Source organism: Aphelocoma coerulescens, chromosome 5 (genome assembly GCF_041296385.1).
Source record: "Aphelocoma coerulescens isolate FSJ_1873_10779 chromosome 5, UR_Acoe_1.0, whole genome shotgun sequence".
In the NCBI taxonomy this organism is placed as follows: Eukaryota; Metazoa; Chordata; class Aves; order Passeriformes; family Corvidae; genus Aphelocoma; species Aphelocoma coerulescens.
Genome location: NC_091019.1, coordinates 43,031,340 through 43,044,311, shown reverse-complemented (window position 1 = coordinate 43,044,311; position 12,972 = coordinate 43,031,340). Strand labels below are relative to the sequence as shown.

The 12,972-nt window shown below is 36.3% G+C and overlaps 1 protein-coding gene across 5 annotated transcripts in view; it reads left to right on the top strand.

Moving 5' to 3' along the window:
• SLC25A21 (solute carrier family 25 member 21) overlaps positions 1-12,972 on the top strand; it is a 237,893-nt gene that overhangs the window by 72,603 nt on the left and 152,318 nt on the right. The window lies entirely within an intron of this gene.

Sequence of the window (12,972 nt, the reverse complement as noted above, 5' to 3'; positions counted from 1 at the left end):
GTGTTTCCAGACTCACTGTGTGTGTGTGCTTTAAAACCATGTACATGTTGCATGTCTCATGCACAGGATATAATGCAATTGTAATTCTAGAATCGTGTTCTGCAACATTAATTCTTGCACCCTGACTGATAAGTAATTTTGTTTTCATAAAATATTTAATATTTGTACTTTTTGCTTCTTTCTATTTAAAATGGTTAAACGCCCCCATAAGTATTTGAAGCAGTCTTTACTGATAAAGTAACTTGGAACTTAAAAGAAGCACCAAGTCGTCTTTGATGGGTACAATCTGTCTGTGGCCTGGGAAGGAGGAGAGGGTGAATGGGCTTGAACTGGCTTATGTTCTGCAGCCCAAGACAGAATCACTGCAGGAAGGCTGAGGTTTCCCTGCTGCATAGAATGCTCCTGTTCTCTTATACATGAGCACAGTGTCCTCAGTACTGATGTGAAGGTGAAAGGGTCTTGTGCCCTTTTAGGCCCTATTTGGGGGAAGCAGCAAGTGTTTCGCTGGTATGTCCTGTCCTTTTATTCTTACACTGGTGAGTATTATAAAAAGACTTTGCCTTTTGTTTATGGACCATATGAAATCAAAGGGAATTTTTCAGTTTTCTTTTTCATGCGTTGCAGGAAGCCTGATGTGAAGAGTCAAAGCTGTGGTATTTCTGCAACATAGGTCAGAAGTTTTCTGTGGCTGTGTTTCTGTAGAGGTTTCTGTATGAAAACCAACCAGTGTGAGGCTACTGAAGGAGTACTGTGTTTTATAGCTAAAACCGTGTTGGAAGGACCACTCTGAGAATGCTCAGTTAGAAAACAAGATTATTTTGGACCTGGGAAGAATTTTCTAGGCTTCAAATGGAGCTTTAAGTTTTCATGATCCAAACTATGCTATTCAAGTGCCCATGAAAAAGGGACATAGATTTTGAGTTCTTAAACTGGGGTAGGGAAAAAGGTCTAGGTTTCTATGGATGGTTGCTCAGCACCATTCTGAAAATGTAGCTATTATTATATGTTAAGTTATGAGCCTAGTCACAAGTCAGTTTTGAAAAGATAATCAGTAAAATTAATTCCAGTCATTAAGTATTGCATTGTCTAAAGATTGTGTGATGACATTTTAATACAATTCTGTTCGTGCCTTTAAGAGCAAGAAGGTCTTGAGGCATTCTAAAACAAAGTATCATGCATTAAAAACTTCCACAATTTTTAAAAAAATAATTTATCGATAAGAAGTATTTTTTTTTCAGAGAAATAAGAACATTATAACAGTCTACATATAGAGCAAGAACTTGATAGCCAACCAAGACTGGCATGCTGTACATGTATGTAGTGTCATTTCTTTTGTACTTTAGTAAAAAAATGTAGTCATTGACGACCTCATAGTACTTCATGGCAATAAGTTCATTGCATATCTCATTTGAAGAATATAGAACACCTGCAGCATTGATACTCTTGATTTCAAGGATCCTTCTGAAGAAAACATCTAGGTATAGAAGATGAGGGTTTTTTGGACACCTTGTAAAATCCATTTTGACTTGATTTTTCATATGTGTGGTGCATTTTAGAATACCTAAAAGTTCCCTTGGATCATTTCTTCTTTACAAACTTATTTATGCAGAGCCCACTGGTATGAAATGGGTTTGTAACTTGATTCTGAAATTACCCTCTACCTACTGTGGAACTGGTAGGAGGCATAGAATGGTTTTGTGACCTGCTGTAGTAGAAAATTGTAGCAAACAGACTTACAGGCAGTACAAAAGTACTGTAAAAATGTTTGATTGCTTCTTAAACCTAAACAGGGACATATAAAAACAATAATAAATATTTATGCAGCCCTCTAATATGCTTGGTTGTACAATTTTTGACTGGAAAAGCATAAGTGAGTAATTAGATAATTGCTGCCTTGATTGAGCTTAATAGGAAACATTTCAATTAGGCTAAGACTACACAGAGAGGAAGTAGGCTTTTATAAAGGGAAACATTCCTTGTCATGCAACTGTCAGCTTTTGCCCACACGAAGAGATGGAATTAAGTGGATCTATGCAAAGGAAACAAAAAGAGGGAAAGAAAAAGGGGGGGAGGGGGGACAGAAAAAACTGGCATAATTGTACATAAACAGTGTCTTCTGATACAATTTCTTGATGATACCACTTTTGATAACATGTCTCTTATAAACCTCTTGGCTGCAACAAATTATGGCATTAAATCCATAGGAGAGGTTACATTTCTGCTTAAAAAAAAAAAAGAAATAGAGATACAGAAAACTTTTCTCATTCTGCATAATTTAACATTTTTTAATTATCCTCACCTGCCAACAGTGTAAAAAGTAGTATGAGATCTATATTTTTCCTTCTGTAAAGTGCCCATGCACTATTCAGGAATTTCTCTGGAGAGCTACTTGTATGTCAGGAGCCAATTTCCTTTTGATGGTGGATGGGTGAATACCTGAGCTGGGACTGAAAGACAGCTGAGGCCAGTTTTATTATGAGTACTTCCAAAGACTGAAGCCGTACCTGCTGTCACGGGTGGCAGCGTAGCTCATGGGCATTTTGTCCATGTTAATGCCATCCTGACTTTCATACCAACAATTAGGAAAAATGTTTTTTCCCTGAGTGGCTGGTATGTTAAATTAAAACTGAACAGATGCTCTGTTGTCGTCTAATATTACCTCCCCCCGGCCCAAGGCTGCGCAGCCGCTGCTGATGAAATCACCCACAGCAATTACATAGCCTGTAAGTCCATTACAGCTCCTATGGGCCCAGAAATGCAGCTAGGGCCAAAGAGGAGTGGGAGGACTGAGAGACATGAGCCAAGCAGTTTGCAGGAGGGGAAGAAGCGTGTGCATGGAACACAAGTACTTCTTTTTCCTTGCGGAAGAGGCCTTTCCTTGTTTTGCCTTTTGGGAAATGCAGCTGCTCAACAACCATTTACCACCTAAGAAGGAACATCTATTTCCATCCAGCTAGAAAACATTAGGTTACATATACCTGCTCTTTGTTCATAAATCCATTGTAAGCCACTGAGTCTCTATGTGACATTACCATCGTTTCAGTAGTTTATATTTAACTGCTACCAATGCTGTCTAAGCTAAGGACTGTGCTGGTTTTAATGCTCTGATCAATGACTTGGAGAAGGACTCATCTTGCCTGCAAACAAAGCTGCTGTTGAGGTTGAACTGTCAGTCAAGAATGGGTGGCTTTTGTTTTGGGAGTTGTGGATACCACAGGGAGAGGTTAAATTATATGTTAAGTGTTGCATCAGTGTCCTAATGTAGCATTAACAGATACTGAGATACTGTTGACTTGTCTTTTGGAAGCAAAGCCTGATAGTGCCACTAAATATTGTGGCACTATGTTTATATAATAAATATGTTTATTAAAGATACCAGAGGAGTCTATGGCTGTGTAGGGTATTTCCCATTGTGGTATTTTTTATAAAGGTTGGAGCATTTCAATGCCTAATTAAGGAATTTCACCTGTCTGAGGAGGGACTAGACTTCATCAGTCAGTGTTTTGCAACTTAATGCTTAAATTTGGGTATGAAAATGTGAAGTTTTGATATTTCTTTAGTAGGAAGAGATTTATGTTTTGCAGTTTTCAAAACAGAAAACTTTTGCATATGTCTGAAGAAGAAAAGGATGGTTTCCAGTAGGTTTACTTGTATTTGGGCACTGGGACAGGAACAAGGGAATGTTGAGTTCCATTAGGAATGGACTGCTGATTTCAGAGGAAGATTTCCTTCCTATGCCAAAAATGAGAATGAAGCTAGCCTGAGTGTGAGCCCATCAGTGAAGATAAGATGGTGATAGTTTCCATTTACATGCACCAAAGCTTAATGTGTTGTATGAAAGATTCATGCAAAGACACTAGCTTTGTTTTTTAATGTATTTTTGTGCATGCCAAAGTTTAATAAAAAATAAAGTTCCTTTTTCATAGACTAAAAATTAGATAGAATTTGCATATTTTCATATGGTACAGCCAGTAATTCCCTTGAGTTTCTCATGGAATTGTTACAATTGCTGCTGAAGCCCGGTGTCAAGTTTGTTTAGCCTAGAAATAGTTGGCCTGAGGTAAAGGACTATTGGAGGTTTTCACATTTGCAGCTATAATTTAGTAATTTATGTTTGCATGAAGTATGACAAATTGACTAATGACTGCCCTAAAAAGAGATGCCAGCCTGGCATTTTATATGCAGAAATCTTACAGCAATATCAAGTGGAGTGTCTATGCTACAGGGCAGAAATAACTCTTCTGCTCCATTCTTAAATTTTATATTTTAGTTAGGTAGAATTCCTCGTGTAGTCTTTTTTCCAGGAGCTGCTTTTAACTGTAGTTCTGCATTATGACAGAAGCTTGACATACTGCCAGAAAAGTTGGAAATGAAGGCAACTTAAAATAAATACTGGTGATATTTCTCTTTCTCTCTCCCTTTCTCGTTCTCTTTTTCACTCTCTCTCTTTTTAAGGAAAGGCATATGTTCTTATCCTAACTTGTCCCAGTAGAGGGTCAATTACAACCAGTTGGCTGCAAGTCCAGTCCAAGAAAAATACTGAGTACTGAAACTTCAGCAACAGGTACCAAGGGCCTCTAGTACAGTCAGTCATTCCCAGTACATATGAAATGTGAACATAAAGCCTATGGGTAAGATATTTTTAGGCCCTAAGTTTCCCATGATGGTCCAAAATGAATCAATAAATTAAAGCAGACATTTTTGTGTAGTTAGGTATTTTCCTGGATAACTCTTAAATGTCCACAGTAGTATGAGATCTTTTATATGAATCGTGAGAATAGAACAATGTCTTATTTAGAAAAATATGCTTTGCCAAATGTTCATGTATAGGCAAATATTCTGTAACTTGCTCTTGTAGGGTCAAGTAAACTGTAAACTATAGAGATAGATTAAAAAACAAGCATGTATGTGTAAAAATAATCACACAAAGGAAAAAAATACACAAGTGGTCTGCTTTGTGATGTCAGTCCTCACATCCTCACACACACTGCGTCTTAGGACCAACCTACACTAATGGAATACCCCTCTGGTGGAATAAGTTACTTCCAAATTAACTGACGTGTAAAGGCAACAGTGTATTAATGCCTGAGCTCTACCAGATCAACACAGGAACTTTGGCTGCTGCACAGGTGTTGAGACCAAGGCCAATGATAGTATTTAGCAGTATTTTTGGGCAAGTATGTTTAAAGACCAGACAAACTTCAGTCTTAAAGATATTTAATTTATTCCACAGACAAGCTGCAGAAGGAGCAGTAAATATTACTCATTTCTGATGGAAGCATTTAATTAAGCTGACTTCTCTTCTGGGCCTCAGTATTTACAGAATGAAGAAGGAATATGTGACTGCTAACATTACTACTGGTGCTGTATTTTGATTAGATTTAGAAATATAGTATTTCTCTTTTAGAGAAAGCAACCACACAGGTTTGAAATGGCCCTGTTCCACCTTAATCTCTATGCAGGAGACCTTTTGGGGCAGCCTTTGCATGCATTTCCTTTCTATGGTTTACCCCTGTGTGCTTTCAGTATGTAACTCAGTCATTCTTGGGTTCTTGAATGTACGTGATGGACCAACATCCTGATCATTCTTTTGGTATTCAAGGAGTGGAAACAAAACTCCACAATTCTTAGGCACTAATTGAAGAGCCAAGGCTTCCCAACCACAGAAACTAATTGTTCAAACCCTCTGTAGACTCTGTAACACATTCCAGCAGATTACATGAACTTATCTGTTTCCAGACTGGTTAAAATATCTTTAATGGAACAGACTTCTCTATAAAAGATAAAAATGCAGTCTTGATGCAATAAAAAAGTTTTGTGGGAGCAGCTTATTTTGATAACTTCTCAATAATAAGAATAGAAATTAATCCAACAATGTTCTGAATTCATTTCAAAAATGTGGGCGTTCGATATGATAAAATGTTTTATTTCAATGATTTTGTGTGGACTTGTGTGTGTGTGTTTTGAATATTTATTTTCAGCTTGTAACATTATGTTTCATATCACAATATGTTTTAAGTTTTAAAAAATAATATAATTGGCATGCTAGGAAGTTAATTTTTTTAATCTTGGAAAACTGAATATCTCAATACTGCCAGAAGGAAAATTTGACATTCTAGAAAGCAAAATTAGTTTAGTAGTCGTGATATTTTTTCTCTTGAATTTTTATTCTGTGGAAGTAGTTAAAATGTTCCTTCTCTTGTTTTGATTTTTCCTCCTCTCACAAGTATCAAGCTTGCAACATAATGAAAATTGTGGTTAGACTATCCCTACTGTCGAACACTGAAGGAAATTTGCCCAGTCTTTAAATGTGTTATTGAGTTGTTTCTGGTGATGCTTACTGTATCCATTGGAGTCTGTGACTGTTTTTTATATGGTTCATTAGAACAGGTTTTCATATAAAAATTGCCAATTTGCATTCTCTCGTCATACAGATAGGTGTTACTTACTTTTAAAAAGAAATTTAGATTAATCAACAAGTGCGAAGGCTTCTTGTCAGTCATGTTGACACTTTGTAGTCAGTACCATTGCAAGAAGATCGGTAGTTAAAGTCCTAAGAAATATATTCAGGAAATCTATCTTTAGTTTCTAATATTTTCAAAGTCTTTCTATCTAACCTTGAGCAGAATATTTTTCTTAAGCAAAAGGAATAATTTTTCACTCTCTCAGGATCTTTTCTAATAATCCCTTCATTTATTGTTTATAAAGCATTCTGATGAAGCTGTCCCACTTGTTGAAAAGCTGTAAGTATCTGAGGACATATCCTTTTCCTTGTTGGTTAAAAGTTGGATGAAAAGTCTTATATATTAAGGAAATTACTACTAGGCAAAAATTAAAGTACTGAAAATTATCATAGTAGGGCCTCTATAAAAATTAAAGATATGCAGATATTCCAGTAAACAGAATGCTGCTTTCTTTGAGGATTCTTTTTGTTTAGGCATTGTTTGGGAATATAGTGCTTAATGAAAAGGAGAAGCCTCTGATTAATAAAGCTAAGAGAGAAGTGATATAGCCACTGACAAAAGGGTGATATTGCAATTAACTTGATTTAATGCATTTTAGTGCTTGTCCGAGCTACTTTGTGAAACAATTTTGACTATCAAAATGATTGGAAGGCAACCTGTGAATGATTTGAAAACCATAAATAATTATTGATATTTACATCTCAATAAACTGCCTACAGTGAACCTGAGACTCAGTGTGCCTTACATTTTATGTCTGTACTGTACAAATCTGACAAAAACATACAAATCTGCAAACAAGACAGCTGCAAAAGCACACTGTTGTGTTTGAGTTTGGCTGTGAAAAACTAGCATTTATCAAGGGAGCCACACTGTTAATCAACTCACTTTTGCAGAACAGCAAGCTGCTGATTTCCAAAATGTTAAAGACATTAGACAGGGACACATCAGACAGCCATCACATTTTTTGAAGAATGCTATCTTGGGGATGCTGCAGAACAGTAACATTGAAGTTTAGTATTCCAAAGAAGGTTAAAATTGCAGTGGGAGTCTAGCCTGGGATGAAAAAAGTTTGGATATGGTGGGCGTGATTTGGTAGGTTCATACCACCTCTCTTGCCTGCATCCAATTCATAGCTTTGGTGTTTTGCAAAGGGCAGCAAGATCATAAAATCATAGAATGGTTTGGGTTGAAAAGGATCTTAAAAATCATCTTGTTCCAAACCCCCTGCCATGGACAAGATCAGTGTTCAACTCCTAATATACAATGTTTTTGTGACTCCATTCATGAACCAAACAAACAAGATGGAAAAAAATGCTGAAAAGCCAAACTAGATATGCTACAAGGGCATGCAGAATGGATTATGACAGATGATATGAATCCAGTATTCCCTGTGCATACAGGGGATGAATAGTTGGGGAATTCTCAGTAGCTTTTGATCAAACTATGCTGATCCAGTATATCTCAAAAAGTACCTAAAAATGTACATACATAGAGATTTCCTCCTCACTGACTACACTTTATTATTTATGTGCCTCTGTAACTGGTCTTACTGTAAAAGATTCATCATAGTTTGTAAGCCCCATTTCAGAGTTCGTCCTCAACACTGGTTTTTATGCACTTCTGCAGAACTGTACAATGGCAGTAGAGAAAATCAACTTTGTGAACACCTATAAAGGAAGACAAAATTATTATACAGACCAGACTTGTTCACAGCCATCTTGAGTTTGATGGTTCTGGCTGCAGACTCGTATTCTGAACGTGTTCAGCAGGCACGCTGTTGTTCACATGGAAAGACTCTCCAAGTAAATTCCATACATAAAATCTGTTTTGAAAGCATACATCTGTAAAAGCTTTTTCAAAGTGAAACTTTCAACATTATGGATGTTATCCCCACTTTTAGTTACGACTGTTAGAAAAGACTTGAATTGAAAGCTAAACTCTGATAGCATTCCAAATATTTTGCTAATGGCATTTTTTGGTGCATAGACATAAAGCTAATGTTCAGAGTTTTGGACAAGTGAATACATTTTTTCTGCTCTGAGAAAATTATTAGTTACTTTGTTTCGGCAGGAATTTTCTATGCAGATGTTTTTGCTTCAAACTTTGGCATATAAATTGCATGTTAGACAGAAGTTGTCACCTTTCCTGAGAGCTAGAAGGGAAACGCTGTATTTCATGAAAATGCATTACATTTCAAAATTTCTCTTATTTTTTTCTTCATCTCCTTTGGCTGACAGTTAAAGGTAGGACCAAAACTTATAAAACAGGTATGAAAATAATAAAGGGAAGAATACAGCCATTGTTCCAAGGCAAGATTACCTTTCCTGTTCTGAGGTGATTAGAAGACTATCTTTTCCCATCTTCTACAAACAAGACAGCTTTCAATATCTTCTGATACTACTTCATGTATAATGGTAAAAGTATACCTGTGGGTGAGTCACTTATTTCAGAAAACGCAAAAGCTGTTTTGTGAAAACAGTGCAGTACCTCTTAGATTTGAGTCCTCTAAATCCCTAAACTAACAAAATTAATCATTACATCATTTTCTTGTAAAATTAGGAAATAACGCCTCTGTGAATTTATAGCTGATCAATTTGCAGGTAATCATTTGAAGATAATTGGCTTTGCTACATCAGTAAACAGTTATTTTCAAACTGTTCTCTTTTTAGATTCTTAACTTCTATGTCAATATTAGCCAGTGGCATCTGATTCCTTCTTTTAAATCCTCATTTCTATCCTTGTTTTGCTAAGCTTCTTACTACCAGCAGCAACTACAAAACATCTTCAGAAGTAGACAGCAAGAGGAAAATAAGAAAAAGCTAATTACACTTTGGTTATTTCCAGGACAGTCTTTTTCTTGGAAAGTGTGAAGAGAAAGTAATATCTTGCTTACCAAACTTCATCATACTTATCATTAAACCTCTGACTCAGCCCCTGAGCTAGCAATTCCTGTATGAAGCATGTTTTCAAAAGGTTTGTGTGTCAAATTTCTTTTTCTTGCAATCAAAATTCTTAAGAAGACTATATGTTATTCGGTTACCAAACTTGGAGAGGCAAAGAGTTATAATACCAGATGTGACTCTTTACAAAGCTAGACACATTCATCAACTGCTCACAGTGTGTTGGCTTCTAATTCTGCTTCCATGTCTATCTCTTGCTTATAGGCCCAAGGAGCATGCTGTTTCACAAACATAAATTCTCATGAATTTAAAGTTCTGGGTATGGTCCAGCATTCTCTACCTCCTTTGGCAGCCTCCAAGGATAAGGAACAAAATAGGCAATATGTGGCCAATTTAATTGGAAGTGAATTTATGATACTGCATTTCAGTGACCAATGTATGATGAATTTCCTGGTAAAACATTGCATAGAAATGTGCAGCCTGGGTCTGAGATCATAAGAACAGTCAACACCCTCACGTATCATCTTATTGTGCACGCAAGTTGGCCTACTATAAGGATACAAACCACAGCTTCAAAACAGCTGCTTCTCTTTCTTTTGATTTATAAGTCAGTGAAGATAAAAAGTAATGCAGAAAAATTAGAATTCTCCTTAAAAACAATTAGAGAACATTTTTTGATTTGTTATTGATTTTTTTCTGTATTTTCAGAGAAGTTAAAGAAATCCCTTTTCTGATTGAGACAGCAAAGTATTACAAGAAAGAAAAGAATTAGCATTAATTTTTTTCTTTTGAGTTTCTACAATTTGGGACATTTTCACTGGAAAAAAGTCTTTAAACTGAAAATATTAAATATTTACAAGTAGAAAAGTCTCTAAATCTAGCAGCTGTTTAAATCACTTTAGGGAGCTCTAAATATTTCTGATGTTGTAGATCTGACGAGTGTTGTTGCATGATGGCAGCAACAAGCAGGCAACAGCTCTAGTGTTCATTCTGGCTGCTCACATTTCCTTCTAAGCATTGACAGCTGCTTCACAGTTTGAGATTCCCAGCTGAGGCCTCTAAGATTAATGACTCGGGAAGAACTGAGCCTATATAACAGTATTTCTTACAGAAAATAGGGGTGTAGAAACAGAATATTTTACAAAAACTGTGCATATCAACTAAATTTGTCTGAATCGGCATCAGCTTGTGTTCCATTTCCAGTGATGCTTCCAGCTTGTAAAACATGTAAGTTATCATTTTGCCTTAGTAGGTCTCCAGGTGAATGGAAGGAAAAGATGGTCCTTCCTGGAAAATGGTCATTCCCAGACCTACTTGAAGTTTTGACTCAAAAGTGGACAGTATAAAGTTGAAGCGATAAAAACATTAGGTGCATGCCAAATGATGTTTTTCATATGAATATCTCACTTCATAAATCAGTAGTATTGAAATTAGCCCCATAATATTGTTTTATTGCTTTCTTTCTCTGCAATTTGAAAAAGCAACATTTTTACTTGTACTTAGGGACTGTCACACAGACAACAAACATTTGGAAATCAGTTATTCTACTCCTCTTGATAACACATATATGTGTCATTTCTAGAATCCGTTGCAGAGAGAGATGGTTTTATCCCTACAGGATAGAGGCAATCATAAGGTAATGGCAGTAGTTTTATGCAGCTCTAATCCCTTGGAAAAAAAAAAAAAGTCTTTTTGAGATATTTTCTCAATAAGAATATCTTCTGGAACAAAGCATCACTTTTTTTATCTCTTATACCCATCTGATGCAAACCTAATATATACTGCAGGTAGAACTTCAACTTCACATGTGAAAGTAGTATATAAATCTAGAAGAGTCATGATATATTTAATTACAGTAAGAGACAAAGCTGTGTGAATGTGTCAGAACAACCTGTTATAATCTTAATACAGATTTGTTTAGAGATTGTATAATGCGCAGGTATACATAACCTATTGGTAATAAAAGACAAAATACTGTTCAGCTGTGGTTGTTCACAGAAATAATGCTGCACTTTTTTATTGTCTGAAAGTCTAAATAAAATTAGAGAAAAACAAAAAAATATTTTGTGCATTTGTTAGGTTCTGTCTTATTTCTTAGTGAAATATAACATTTAAGCATTAAACTTGCAGATAATTTGCAGATTTGTTTTTGCCCATGTAAAATCTGTAGTTTCAGAAAACACAGATTGGCAAAATTTGACAGAACACTTTTTAATGTCTGAAATGCATTCATTTAGATGGCAGATACAGTACTTCTGTGTGTGTGTTTGGTGTCTCAGAGGATATTAGTAGAAGCCGTTGTTGAGTTTCCTTACCTTCTAAGTATGCTGCTGGGTCTTGCTGCTTATAGTCAATCCACTAATTTCTGATCTATGAGTGATGAACCTTCAAATAAGATTAAGCTTGTGTTTTGAGTTATCAGAGGACCAGGCTCTGGATATATAAATAGGAAATTCTTGCTTTCTCACAAATGTTTATCATGGCCTACTGTAATTCTGATTCATTTTTCTTTTGAGTCATTAGAAGGGAGGAGAAATAGAAAGAAAATAGAGAAACAGCAAGTTGGAAAAGTGAAAAAGATACCAAAAGGCATTGGCAGAAAGAAGAAATGTTTGTGTGATAACTCACTATATTTATACACCTTTATTTTATCGTGTTGGTTAGATACATGTGTGCACACATTGCCCTGCCTTCTATGGTAATTTGAAGGACTGGCTCACATATGTGTCTGGTCTTTGAGAAACTCACAGACAGCAGCCATCTGAAACATAGGTAAACATGTAGTGAAGGGCTGGCATCTCTCATATAGCTGGTTTTCTTCTCAGTTTACTCTGTTGGAAATGGAAGCATTCAGCATGCAGATCCTTCAGTCTTTTTAGGATCTCTTTCCTGGAATAATATGTTATACCTTCCGTATTTGGTATTTTTTCCAGTGTGGTGATGAAAGGGAAGAATTTTGCTAATTTGCACTAGAAGGCTCCCAGAAAGAGTTGAATCGGGGGGGGGGGGGCAGGGGTTGGGTGGAGGGGGCACGGGGAAGGGAGAGAGAGAACCAACCCAATCCTCACATTTCCTCACATCCAGTGTTTGGTTTTGCTGTAGGGATGTAATAGTGCATTCCTGGAACCTTAACGACCATGCCTTGAAACAAGCTCTTAGGTCTGTAGTCTTCTGGGATGACCAGAGCTTCCCACCACTGTTCAAGCAGAAGAATACCTGAATGACTGACTCTCTTGACAGTCAAATCAAGCAATCCTGGTGTCTGCAGTTTCAAAATAAAAAATGAAGGATGTCTTGTTTGCTTGTTTTTACCAAGTATTTATCTACACTGTGATTGCAATAACTTAAGGGATCCATCAGTGGTGCACAGTAAGAAGTGGACCAGCAGAAAAAGTTCATATCTCTGAAAATCTTCAGTAAACTTTGTGGACACAGAACTTTCTGGAAGTGTCTCTGTGCAAGCTGCACTTCCATCCAAGCCCTAACATTTACCTACTCCAAAAGTTGAAATCTACCAGTTCATCAGTCTTAGAAAGTCTTCAATCTTAGGTTAGTCAGGAACAAATTATTATAGTGTACAGATCATGACTCAGCAGTCTGCTAATAAT